We start from the raw sequence: 13,775 nt of genomic DNA, 5'->3' as shown, positions 1-13,775 counted from the left end.
GTCAGGCTTCCTCCATGGCCCACCCACTGTAGGCTACCTGCTCTCCTAGAACACCTACCCGTGTGACATGTCTGTTTCCCTTCCTACAGTGGCTTTGCGAAAGTATTCAAGAATCCCCCCTCCCCCTAAGGTGAATACTTTGTAGAGCCACCTTTTACAGCTGCAAGTCTCTTGGGGTGTGTCTCTATTAACTTGGCACATCTAGCCACTGGGATTTTTGCCCATTCTTCAAGGCAAAACCGCTCCAGCTCCTTCAAGTTGGATGGGTTCCGTTGGTGTACAGCAATCAATCATACCACAGATTCTCAATTGGATTGAGGTCTGGGCTTTGACTAGGCCATTCCAAGACATTTAAATGTTTCACCTTAAACCACTCGAGTGTTGCTTTAGCAGTATGCTTAGGGTCATTGTCCTGCTGGAAGGTGAACCCCCATCCCAGTCTCAAATCTCTGGAAGACAAAACAGGTTTCCCTCAAAAATTCCCCTGTATTTAGCTCCATCCATCATTCCTTCATTTCTGACCAGTTTCCCAGTCCCTGCCGATGAAAAACATGTTCTCGGTGTGATGAGAGATGTTGGGTTTGAGCCAGACATAGCGTTTTCCTTGATGGCAATAAAGCTCAATTTTAGTCTCATCTGACCAAAGTACCTTTTTCCATATGTTTGGGGAGTCTGCCTCATGCTTTTTGGCGAACACCAAATGTGTTTGCTTATTTTTTTATTTTAGCAATGGCTTTTTTCTGGCCACTCTTCCGTAAAGCCCAGCTCTGTGGAGTGTACTGCTTAACGTGATCCTATGGACAGATACTCCAGTCTCCGCTGTGGGACTTTGCAGCTCCTTCAGGGTTATCTTTGGTCTCTTTGTTGCCTCTCTGATTAATGCCCTCCTTGCCTGGTCTATGAGTTTTCATGGGCGGCCTTCTCTTGGCAGGTTTGTTGTGGTGCCATATTCTTTCAATTTTTTTATAATGGATTTAATGGTGCTCCATGGGATGTGCAAAGTTTCTGATATTTTTTTATAACCCAACCCTGATCTGTACTTCTCCACAACTTTGTCCCTGACCTGTTTGGGGAGCTTCTTGGTCTTCATGGTGTCGCTTGCTTGGTGGTGCCCCTTGCTTAGTGGTGTTGCAGACTCTGGGGCCTTTCAGAACAGGTGTATATATATTTAAATATATATATATATATTTAAATGTATTTGGCTATGGTATATGTACACTTCCGACTTCAACTGTGTATATATACAAGTCTATACAAGTATATATAAGTCGGAAGTTTACATATACCACAGCCAAATACATTTAAACCCAGTTTTTCACAATTCCTGACATTTAATCCTTATAAAAATTCCCTGTCTTAGGTCAGTTAGGATCACCACTTTATTTTAAGAATGTGAAATGGCAGAATAATAGTAGAGAGAATGATTTATTTCAGATTTTCAACCTTTCATCACATTCCCAGTGGATCAGAAGTTTACATACACTTAATTAGTATTTGGTAGCATTGCCTTTCAATTGTTTAATTTGGGTCAAACGTTTCAGAGAGCCTTCCACAAGCTTCCCACAATAAGTTGGGTGAATTTTGGCCCATTCCTCCTGACAGAGCTGGTGTAACTGAGTCAGGTTTGTAGGCCTCCTTGCTCACACACGCTTTTTCAGTTCTACCCACAAATTTTCTATAGGATTGAGGTTAGGGCTTTGTGATGACCACTCGAATACCTTGACTTTGTTGTCCTTAAGCCATTTTGCCACAACTTTGGAACTATACTTGGGGTCATTGTACATTTGGAAGACCCATTTGTGAAAAAGCTTTAACTTCCTGACTGATGTCTTGAGATGTTGCTTCAATATATCCACATAATTCTCCATCCTCATGATACCATCTATTTTGTGAAGTGCACCAGTCCCTCCTGCAGCAAAGCACCCCCACAACATGAAGCTGCCACCCCCGTGCTTCACGGTTGGGACGGTGTTCTGCGGCTTGCAAGCCTCCCCCTTTTTCCTCCAAACATAATGATGGTCATTATGGCCAAACAGTTCTATTTCTTTTTCTTCAGACCAGAGGACAATTCTCCAAAAAAGTACAATCTTTGTCCTTATGTGCAGTTGCAAACCGTAGTCGCTTTTTTATGGCGGTTTTAGGGCAGTGGCTTCTTCCTTGCTGTGAGCGGCCTTTCAGGTTATGTCGATGTAGGACTCGTTTTACTGTGGACACAAACACTTTTGTACCTGTTTCCTCCAGCTTCTTCACAAGGTCCTCTGCTGTTGTTCTGGGATTGATTTGCACTTTTCGCACCAAAGTACGTTAATCTCTAGGAGACAGAACGCGTCTCCTTCCTGAGCGGTATGACGGCTGCGTGTTCCCATGGTGTTTATACTTGCGTACTATTGTTTGTACAGATGAACGTGGTACCTTCAGGCGTTTGGAAATTTCTCCCAGGGATGAACCAGACTTGTGGAGGTCTACAATTTATTTTCTGAGGTCTTGGCTGATTTCTTTTGGTTTTCCCATTATGTCAAGAAAAGAGGCACAAAGTTTGAAGGTAGGCCTTGAAATACATCCATAGGTACACCTCCAAATGACTAAAATGATGTCAATTAGCCTATCAGAAACTTCTAAAGCCATGACATCATTTTCTGGAATTTTCCAAGCTGTTTAAAGGCACAGTCAACTTAGTGTATGTTAACTTCTGACCCACTGGAATTGTGATACAGTGAATTGTAAGTGAAATAATCTGTCTGTAAACAATTGTTGGGAAAATGTATTGTCATGCACAAAATAGATGTCCTAACCAACTTGTCAAAACTATAGTTTGTTAACAAGAAATTTGTGGAGTGGTTGAAAAACGAGTTTTAATGACTCCAACCTAAGTGTATGTAAACTTCTGACTTCAACTGTATATATACACACATATATATTGATCATGTGACAGATCATGTGACACTTAGATTGCACATAGGTGGACTTTTCTTTAACTACTTATGTGACTTCTGGAGGTAATTGATTGCACCAGATCTTATTTAGGGGCTTCATAGCAAAGGGGGTGAATACATTTGCAAACACCACTTTTAAGTTTTTTATTTTTTTAGAATTTTTTGAATTAGAGGTTGTAATGCAACAAAATAGGAAAAACGCCAAGAGGGATGAATACTTTTGCAAGGCACTGTGTGTCTCCCAAACAGACCTGCCCATCAACTTTGTTTAGTCACTACTGAATGCTAAACTCAGTCTTATATGCGGCTTCAACATATTTGTCAAACCACCAGAGCCAATGTTCTGTGTAAATGACTGCACATGTTTATCCTCTGTCCGTTATAGACTACATTGCTACCCACCATCTACCAATATAGTCTCAAAAAATGTGTTTAGATGTTATATAATGTATCCATCATAGAAGATAAGAGTATGATAAGAGTATGAGACCTGGGAGGAAGTAAGGTTCATGGCTGGGGGTTCAATGGTTTAGTCATCCACTGAGGGAGGGGTCTGCTGAGGATATTGGTGAGGCATAAGAGGAGGTTGACTATTTTTGGCCCGCTCCCCCTCCTGCACTCTAATTCTTTATACTTGTTCTTTCTTTCCTTATTCCCCAGATGTGTTTCCTTCCTGAAAGTCAGAAAGCAGTACTTCTCCTCTTTTCCGACCCCAGTCTGACGCACATGCATCCTCCAGTGAGGTGGGGAGGGGTGGAGGTGGGGAGGGAAAACAGAAAAAGATTGGGTAATTATATATATTTTTTTTAAATGTTGTGGTTTCTTCGGTTGGAAAACTATTTGGTGATGGTTCCTTATTCACACTTCACGGACCTACATACTTCATGGTTTTCACATTATTGCCTTTTCCACACAGGTTTCAGTAACTTTATCCATGGCATAGACACACAAGTACAGAGCACATGATTCAGAATTCTTCTGTTGAAGGCTATCATAATGTCATGCTGATCTGGCACTGGTGTATAAGAAGAATAAAGAGCAAACATCTTAGCTCTCAAGTTCTCCTTCATGTATTTAGCCTATACTTGCACATGAATTAAGTTTATGGTCATGAGAAACAATAGCACACTGCGCCTTTAAATAAAGAAATGCGAACAATCCACTGCTGTGCCCAGGCATTGGGGCTGGAATTTGTTGGAATGTTGTCAGAAGTTTCATCTCCCCACAGCTCTTTCCCAGGCCAGGTGTTGGAAATGCAGGAAAACAAAACTGAATAGAGCAGTGAGGGTGAAAGAGGGAGTGCAGGGTTAGTGAGAGATACACAGAAGTCCAATTAGAACCCAAGCTCTCAAGACATGAAGTCATCCAGCCTATGTAGTTCTACCGAAAATACATAAATGGGAGGGGAAAACCTGACTGAGATTCACTGCTCCTTCTTATCGGCCGTATCTTCCTCTGCTCTCTAAACAGAGATTTATGGCTTTGGCAATATCCCTTATTTGAGTGTTCATCACGAAATGCACGCACATGAACACAAGGCGACCTGGCCTAACTGGGTGCTGGGCCACTGACTGTAGTGATGCCTGGAGAACATTGTTCCGGGAGTAGCTAGTCTATACTTTATTATTGTGTAGTTTAGCCCTGTCTGGTGACAAAAGATCTGCCTGCAGTCCTCTCACCAGAGCCCCATACAGGGGCAGACTGGCCATCTGGCATTTCGGAAAATGGGCCAGTGTGGGGACCACAAGAAAAAAAATGTCCGGTATGTTAGAAATACCGGAGCCAATTTCTAGTCCCAATCCGCCCCTGGCCCCATGGACACAGGATGGTTGACCTCCCTCCTCTGGAAAAAGCATCTTAGTTCTGCACAACAAATGAAGATTATATTATACAACCACTATGTAATGTATAATGTATTTAACAATCTATAGGCTACATTATGACAAGACTGTTTTACTTTTAACTGGCCCTTGGCATTTTTTCCATGTTGAATTTAGGCCCACTTTTCATGATATAGACTGATCAGGTGAATCCAGGTGAAAGCAATGATCCCTTATTGATGTCACCTGTTAAATCCACTTCAATCATTGTAGATTAAGGGGAGGAAAAGTTTAAAGAAGGATTTTTATGACGTGAGACAATTGAAACATGGATTGTGTATGTGTTCAGAGGGTGAATGTGCAAGACAAAAGACATTTACATTTACATTTAAGTCATTTGGCAGACGCTCTTATCCAGAGCGACTTACAAATTGGTGAATTCACCTTATGACATCCAGTGGAACAGCCACTTTACAATAGTGCATCTAAATCATTTAAGGGGGGGGGGTGAGAAGGATTACTTTATCCTATCCTAGGTATTCCTTAAAGAGGTGGGGTTTCAGGTGTCTCCGGAAGGTGGTGATTGACTCCGCTGTCCTGGCGTCGTGAGGGAGTTTGTTCCACCATTGGGGGGCCAGAGCAGCGAACAGTTTTGACTGGGCTGAGCGGGAACTGTACTTCCTCAGTGGTAGGGAGGCGAGCAGGCCAGAGGTGGATGAACGCAGTGTCCTTGTTTGGGTGTAGGGCCTGATCAGAGCCTGGAGGTACTGCGGTGCCGTTCCCCTCACAGCTCCGTAGGCAAGCACCATGGTCTTGTAGCGGATGCGAGCTTCAACTGGAAGCCAGTGGAGAGAGCGGAGGAGCGGGGTGACGTGAGAGAACTTGGGAAGGTTGAACACCAGACGGGCTGCGGCGTTCTGGATGAGTTGTAGGGGTTTAATGGCACAGGCAGGGAGCCCAGCCAACAGCGAGTTGCAGTAATCCAGACGGGAGATGACAAGTGCCTGGATTAGGACCTGCGCGCTTCCTGTGTGAGGCAGGGTCGTACTCTGCGGATGTTGTAGAGCATGAACCTACAGGAACGGGCCACCGCCTTGATGTTAGTTGAGAACGACAGGGTGTTGTCCAGGATCACGCCAAGGTTCTTAGCGCTCTGGGAGGAGGACACAATGGAGTTGTCAACCGTGATGGCGAGATCATGGAACGGGCAGTCCTTCCCCGGGAGGAAGAGCAGCTCCGTCTTGCCGAGGTTCAGCTTGAGGTGGTGATCCGTCATCCACACTGATATGTTTGCCAGACATGCAGAGATGCGATTCGCCACCTGGTCATCAGAAGGGGAAAGGAGAAGATTAATTGTGTGTCGTCTGCATAGCAATGATAGGAGAGACCATGTGAGGTTATGACAGAGCCAAGTGACTTGGTGTATAGCGAGAATAGGAGAGGGCCTAGAACAGAGCCCTGGGGGACACCAGTGGTGAGAGCGCGTGGCGAGGAGACAGATTCTCGCCACGCCACCTGGTAGGAGCGACCTGTCAGGTAGGACGCAATCCAAGCGTGGGCCGCGCCGGAGATGCCCAACTCGGAGAGGGTGGAGAGGAGGATCTGATGGTTCACAGTATCGAAGGCAGCCGATAGGTCTAGAAGGATGAGAGCAGAGGAGAGAGAGTTAGCTTTAGCAGTGCGGAGCGCCTCCGTGATACAGAGAAGAGCAGTCTCAGTTGAATGACTAGTCTTGAAACCTGACTGATTAGGATCAAGAAGGTCATTCTGAGAGAGATAGCGGGAGAGCTGGCCAAGGACGGCACGTTCAAGAGTTTTGGAGAGAAAAGAAAGAAGGGATACTGGTCTGTAGTTGTTGACATCGGAGGGATCGAGTGTAGGTTTTTTCAGAAGGGGTGCAACTCTCGCTCTCTTGAAGACGGAAGGGACGTAGCCAGCGGTCAGGGATGAGTTGATGAGCGAGGTGAGGTAAGGGAGAAGGTCTCCGGAAATGGTATGGAGGGGATAGGGTCAAGCGGGCAGGTTGTTGGGACTTAAGACTTAAGTGCCTTTGAACGGGGTATGGTAGTAGGTGCCAGGCGCACTGGTTTGAGTGTGTCAAGAACTGGAAAGCTGCTGGGTTTTTCATGCTCAACAGTTTCCTGTGTGTATCAAGAATGGTCTACCACCCAAAGGACATCCAGCCTACTTGACCTAACTGAGTGGCTGCTGCCAACAAACTGACTCAACTCCAGCAACTTTAATAATGGGAATTAATAATGGGAATTGATGGGAAATGATGTAAAATGATGTAAAATATATCACTAGCCACTTTAAACAATGCTACCTAATATAATGTTTACATACCCTACATTATTAATCTCATATGTATACGTATGTACTGTACTCTATATCATCTACTGCATCCTTATGTAAACATGTATCACTAGCCACTTTAACTATGCCACTTTGTTTACATTCTCATCTCATATGTATAAACTGTACTCGATACCATCTACTGTATCTTGCCTATGCTGCTCTGTACCATCACTCATTCATATATCTTTATGTACATATTCTTTATCCCCTTACACTTGTGTATAAGACAGTAGTTTTGGAATTGTTAGTTAGATTACTTGTTGGTTATTACTGCATTGTCGGAACGAGAAGCACAAGCATTTCGCTACACTCGCATTAACATCTGCTAACCATGTGTATGTGACAAATAAAATTTGATTTGATTTGATTTGAGCCAGAACGCTTTCGGCACCTTGTAGTCCATGCCCCAACAAATTGAGGCTGTTCTGAGGGCAAAAGGGGGAGGGCAACTCAATATTAGGAAGGTATTTCTAATGTTTTGTGCACACAGTATATACAGAATGTCTTCAACTACAAATAACAAATGCTTGCATCTTGCTAAGAGGAGCTTGGGGACACTGTTTTTCAATTGTAATAGATTTAGTAATTGCAGTGTAAGGCTAATAATAGGCTAGACTCCACCTGAACCTGTTTCTCCCAGCACATGGTGAAATACTGCAAACACAGCCTAAACAATGATACACCCTGCACCACCCTGGCCCTTGCCCTTTCAGACACATTCCATACGCCCTTTAACCAAATTGTTGAGACCATTGAGATTGCCTGGTGGCATGGTTGGGGCCGTGAACCTGGGGATGTGTGTGTTTGTGTTGCTACGTGATTGTGCTTGCCGGCATAATGAAGTACTGTACCAGTAAAATGAAACACATCAATGGTGTGGAGAAAGTGGGAAATGATTAGCTTCCACAGTGTGACAGTGAGTGTAATTGTGTGTGTGTATATGTGGGGTGGGGGGTGGTGGTTGGGGGTTAGGTTTAGAGTTAAAAGTAGGTTTAGGAGTCAAGGTTAGAATAAAAAGTCCTCATAAGTATAGTAATACAGAGCTGTGTGTGTGTGTGGTGTGTGTGTGTGTGTGTGTGTGTGTGTGTGTGTGTGTGTGTGTGTGTGTGTGTGTGTGTGTGTGTGTGTGTGTGTGTGTGTATGTGTGTGTGTGTGGTTACTTATCTATAAATGCAATCTCTATATGGTGTGAGACCAAATTCTGAAGATTCTTTTCAAAAAGAGCCTGCCACACCTTCAAGCTTGCACAACTTCCCGATTTTTCTTGTCCGCATTCTCCACAGACACACACACCCATATTCAGCCGTTTACCCTGCTGCAGATGGCTGCAGCTCTGCCAATTGATGCCCTTCCCTAACAACCTTAATTATACAGCAGGACTTGAGCTCTGCTTGTCAACAAGTGTGGCTTCAGACTGAAGCCACAGCCCTTCACCCAGAGTGACAAGCCACCTGACTCAGCAATCTGGCCCTGTTTACTGGACCTGTCCACCACAATCAACACGCCTGCATCTGGCCTGACTTTAATTCAGCACTTTTAACCCTGTGAGTGCCATCTGCCCTGTCCCCCCTCATCCTCATCATAGAGTCCACACAGAGCTGTCACACAAAGGACACACACACGCACACACATACATACATACTGAGAGAGAACTCTATAACTGAGCTGTCACACAAAGGACATGCACACACACACACACACAATGTACAGGCAGGTCTGATGGACACTTGGACCATACAGGATGGCTAATTCTAGCTTTGAGCCTGTGTAGGCTAGTACTAATACATAAAAAATGTTTTATAGTTCATAACGTGAATATTTAGGAGACTTGTTTTGAGAAACGCTCCAGCCAAAACGTTGACAATAAAAAGCATTCAGTTTTGCATTTTCTTTCCTATACAGCCGAAGGGGAAATATTTTTACTCTGATGCACTGATTTATTATTTTTTATCATTGATATATACAAAACGAAGGAGCTGATTGTGGACTTCAGTAGACAGCAGAGGGAGCATGCTCCAATCTACATAGATGGGGCTGCAGTGGAGAGGATCAACAGCTTTAAGTTCCATGGTGTGCTCATCACTGGCGACCTGAAATGGTCCATCCACACAGTCTGGTGAAGGTGCAACAGTGCCTCTTCAACCTCAGGAGGCTGAAGAAATTCAGCTTTGTCCCTAAGCCCCTCCCAACTTCTACAGAGGCACTATTGAGAGCATCCTGTCAGGCTGTATCACTTTCTGGTATGGCAATTGCACCGTCCGCAACCGCAGGGCTCACGTGAGGGTGGTGCAGTCAGCCCAACTCACCACCGGGGGCAAACTGCTTGCCCACCAGGACATCTACAGCACCCGGTGTCACAGTAAGGCCAAGAAGATCATCAAGGGCCTCAGCCACCCGAGGCACGGCCTGCTCACCCCGCTACCATCTAGAAGTCGGAGACAGTACAGGTGCATCAAAGCTTGGTCCGATTGACTGAAAACAGCATCTACCTCTAGGCCATCAGACTGTTAAATACTCACTCACGAGCCAGCCACCGCCCAGTACCCTTCCCTGAACTTAGTCACTGTCACTAGCCGGCTACCATCTAGTACTGTACTCTGCAACATAGAGACTGATGCCCTATGTACAGTATCAGTCAAAAGTTTGGACACACCTACTCGCTCAAGGGTTTTTCTTTATTTGTACTATTTTCTACATTGTAGAATAATAGTGAAGACATCAAAACTATGAAATAACACATATGGAATCATGTAGTAACCAAAAAAGTGTTAAACAAATCAAATTATATTTTATATTTGAGATTCTTCAAAGTAGCCACCCTTTGCCTTGATGACAGCTTTGAACAATCTTGGCATTCTCTAAACCAGCTTCATGAGGTAGTCACCTGGAATGTATTTCAATTAACAGGTGTGCCTCGTTAAAAGTACATTTGTGGAATTTCTTTCCTTCTTAATGAGTTTGAGCCAATCAGTTGTGTTGTTTTAGTTTTTAATTTCACCTTTATTTAACCAGGTAGGCTAGTTGAGAACAAGTTCTCATTTACAACTGCGACCTGGCCAAGATAAAGCATAGCAGTGGGAACAGACAACAACACAGAGTTACACATGGAGTAAACAATAAACAAGTCAATAACACAGTAGAAAAAAAGAGTCTATATACATTGTGTGCAAAAGGCGTGAGGAGGTAGGCGAATAATTACAATTTTGCAGATTAACACTGGAGTTATAAATGATCAGATGGTCATGTGCAGGTAGAGATACTGGTGTGCAAAAGAGCAGAAAAGTAAATAAATAAAAACAGTATGGGGATGAGGTAGGTAAATTGGGTGGGCTATTTACCGATGGACGATGTACAGCTGCAGCGATCGGTTAGTTGCGCAGATAGCAGATGTTTAAAGTTGGTGAGGGAGATAAAAGTCTCCAACTTCAGCAGAGAACTGGAAGGAAAGGCGGCCAAATGAGGTGTTGGCTTTAGGGATGATCAGTGAGATACACCTGCTGGAGCGCGTGCTACGGGTGGGTGTTGCCATCGTGACCAGTGAACTGAGATAAGGTGGAGCTTTACCTAGCATGGACTTGTAGATTACCTGAAGCCAGTGGGTCTGGCGACGAGTATGTAGCGAGGGCCAGCCGACTAGAGCATACAGGTCGCAGTGGTGGGTGGTATAAGGTGCTTTAGTAACAACACGGATGGCACTGTGATACACTGCATCCAGTATGCTGAGTAGAGTATTGGAAGCTATTTTGTAGATGACATCGCCAAAGTCGAGGATCAGTAGGATAGTCAGTTTTACTAGGGTAAGTTTGGCGGTGTGAGCGAAGGAGGCTTTGTTGCGGAATAGAAAGCCGACTCTGGATTTGATTTTAGATTGGAGATGTTTGATATGAGTCTGGAAGGAGAGTTTACAGTCTAGCCAGACACCTAGGTACTTATAGATGTCTACATATTCTAGGTTGGAACCATCCAGGGTGGTGATGCTCGTCGGGCGTGCAGGTGCAGGCAGCGAACGGTTGAAAAGCATGCATTTGGTTTTACTAGCGTTTAAGAGCAGTTGGAGGCCACGGAAGGAGTGTTGTATGGCATTGAAGCTCATTTGGAGGTTAGATAGCACAGTGTCCAAGGAAGGGCCAGAAGTACACAGAATGGTGTCGTCTGCGTAGAGGTGGATCAGGGAATCGCCCGCAGCAAGAGCAACACCATTGATATATACAGAGAAAAGAGTCGGCCCGAGAATTGGCACCCCATAGAGACTGCCAGAGAACCGGACAACATGCCCTCCGATTTGACACACTGAACTCTGTCTGCAAAGTAGTTGGTGAACCAGGCAAGGCAGTCATTAGAAAAACCGAGGCTACTGAGTTTGCCGGTAAGAATATGGTGATTGACAGAGTCGAAAGCCTTGGCAAGGTCGATGAAGACGGCTGCACAGTACTATCTTTTATCGATGGCGGTTATGATATCATTTAGTACCTTGAGCGTGGCTGAGGTGCACCCGTGACCGGCTCGGAAACCAGATTGCACAGCGGAGAAAGTACGGTGGAATTCGAGATGGTCAGTGATCTGTTTGTTGACTTGGCTTTCGAAGACCTTAGATAGCCAGGGCAGGATGGATATAGGTCTGTAACAGTTTGGGTCCAGGGTGTCTCCCACCTTTGAAGAGGGGGAAGACTGCGGCAGCTTTCCAATCCTTGGGGATCTCAGACGATATGAAAGAGAGGTTGAACAGGCTGGTAATAGGGGTTGCGACAATGGCGGTGGATAGTTTCAGAAATAGAGGGTCCAGGGTCCAGATTGTCAAGCCCAGCTGATTTGTACGGGTCCAGGTTTTGCAGCTCTTTCAGAACATCTGCTATCTGGATTTGGGTAAAGGAGAAGCTGGGGCGGAGCTGTTGGCCAAGGTTGGAGTAGCCAGGAGGAAGGCATGGTCAGCCGTTGAGAAATGCTTGTTGAAGTTTTCGATTATCATGGATTTATCGGTGGTGAATGTGTTACCTAGCCTCAGTGCAGTGGGCAGCTGGGAGGAGGTGCTCTTGTTCTCCATGGACTTTACAGTGTCCCAGAACATTTTGGAGTTAGAGCTACAGGATGCAAATTTCTGCTTGAAAAAGCTGGCCTTTGCTTTCCTGACTGACTGCGTGTATTGGTACCTGACTTCCCTGAACAGTTGCATATCGCGGGGACTATTTGATGCTATTGCAGTCCGCCACAGGATGTTTTTGTGCTGGTCGAAGGCAGTCAGGTCTGGAGTTAGTTCTGCATTTTTTGAACGGAGCATGCTTATCTAAGATGGTGAGGAAGTTACTTTTAAAGAATGCCTCAACTGACGGGATGAGGTCAATATCCTGCCAGGTCGATTAGAAAGGCCCACTCGCAGAAGTGGTGATGATGGGTGGTCGTTTGACTGCGGACCCGTAGCGGATACAGGCAATGAGGCAGTGATCCCTGAGATCCTGGTTGAAGACAGCTGAGGTGTATTTGGAGGGCCAGTTGGTCAAGAAAACGTCTATGAGGGTGCCCTTGTTTTCAGATTTAGGGTTGTACCTGGTGGGTTCCTTGATGATTTGTGTGAGATTGAGGACATCTAGCTTAGATTGTAGGAGTACCGGGGTGTTAAGCATATCCTAGTTTAGGTCACCTAACAGAACAAACTCTGAAGCTAGATGTGGGGCGATCAATTCACAAATGGTGTCCAGGGCACAGCTGGGAGCTGAGGGGGGTCGGTAGCAGGCGGCAACAGTGAGAGACTTATTTCTGGAGAGAGTGATTTTTAAAATTAGTAGTTCAAACTGTTTGGGTATGGACCAGGAAAGTATGACATTACTTTGCAGGCTATCTCTGCAGTAGACTGCAACTCCTCCCCCTTTGGCAGTTCTATCTTGACAGAAAATGTTATAGTTGGGTATGGAAATCTCAGAATTTTTGGTGGCCTTCCTAATCCAGGATTCAGACACGGCAAGGACATCAGGGTTGGCAGAGTGTGCTAAAGCAGTGAGTAAAACAAACTTGGGGAGGAGGCTTCTGATGTTGACATGCATGAAACCAAGGCTTTTTCGATCACAGAAGTCAACAAATGTGGGTGCCTGGGGACATGCAGGGCCTGGGTTTACCTCCACATCATCCGCGGAACAGAGGAGGAGTAGTATGAGGGTGCGGCTAAAGGCTATCAAAACTGGTCGCCTAGAGTGTTGGGGACAAAGAATAAAAGGAGCAGATTTCTGGGCATGGTAGAATATATTCAGGGCATAATGCGCAGACAGGGGTATGGTGGGGTGCAGGTACAGCGGAGGTAAGCCCAGGCACTGGGTGATGATAAGAGAGGTTGTATCTCTGGACATGCTAGTTGTAATGGGTGAGGTCACTGCATGTGTGGGAGGTGGGACAAAGGAGGCATCAGAGGTATGAAGAGTGGAACTAGGGGCTCCATTGTAAACTAAAACAATGATAACTAACCTGAACAACAGTATACAAGGCATATTGACATTTGAGAGAGACATACAGCGAGGCATAAAGTAATCACAGATGTTGATTGGGACAGCTAGCTAAAACAACAGGTGAGACAACAACAGCTAATCAGCTAACACAACAACAGCAGGTAAAATGGTGATGACTAGGCAGAGAGGGTCGGATTAACTACACACAGAGCCTGAGTTCGAGGCTGGGGCCG

This window comes from Oncorhynchus masou, chromosome 15, assembly GCF_036934945.1.
Source record: "Oncorhynchus masou masou isolate Uvic2021 chromosome 15, UVic_Omas_1.1, whole genome shotgun sequence".
Classification (NCBI taxonomy): Eukaryota; Metazoa; Chordata; class Actinopteri; order Salmoniformes; family Salmonidae; genus Oncorhynchus; species Oncorhynchus masou.
The sequence above is the reverse complement of the archived record's forward strand: the minus strand, read 5'-3'. Positions refer to the sequence as shown.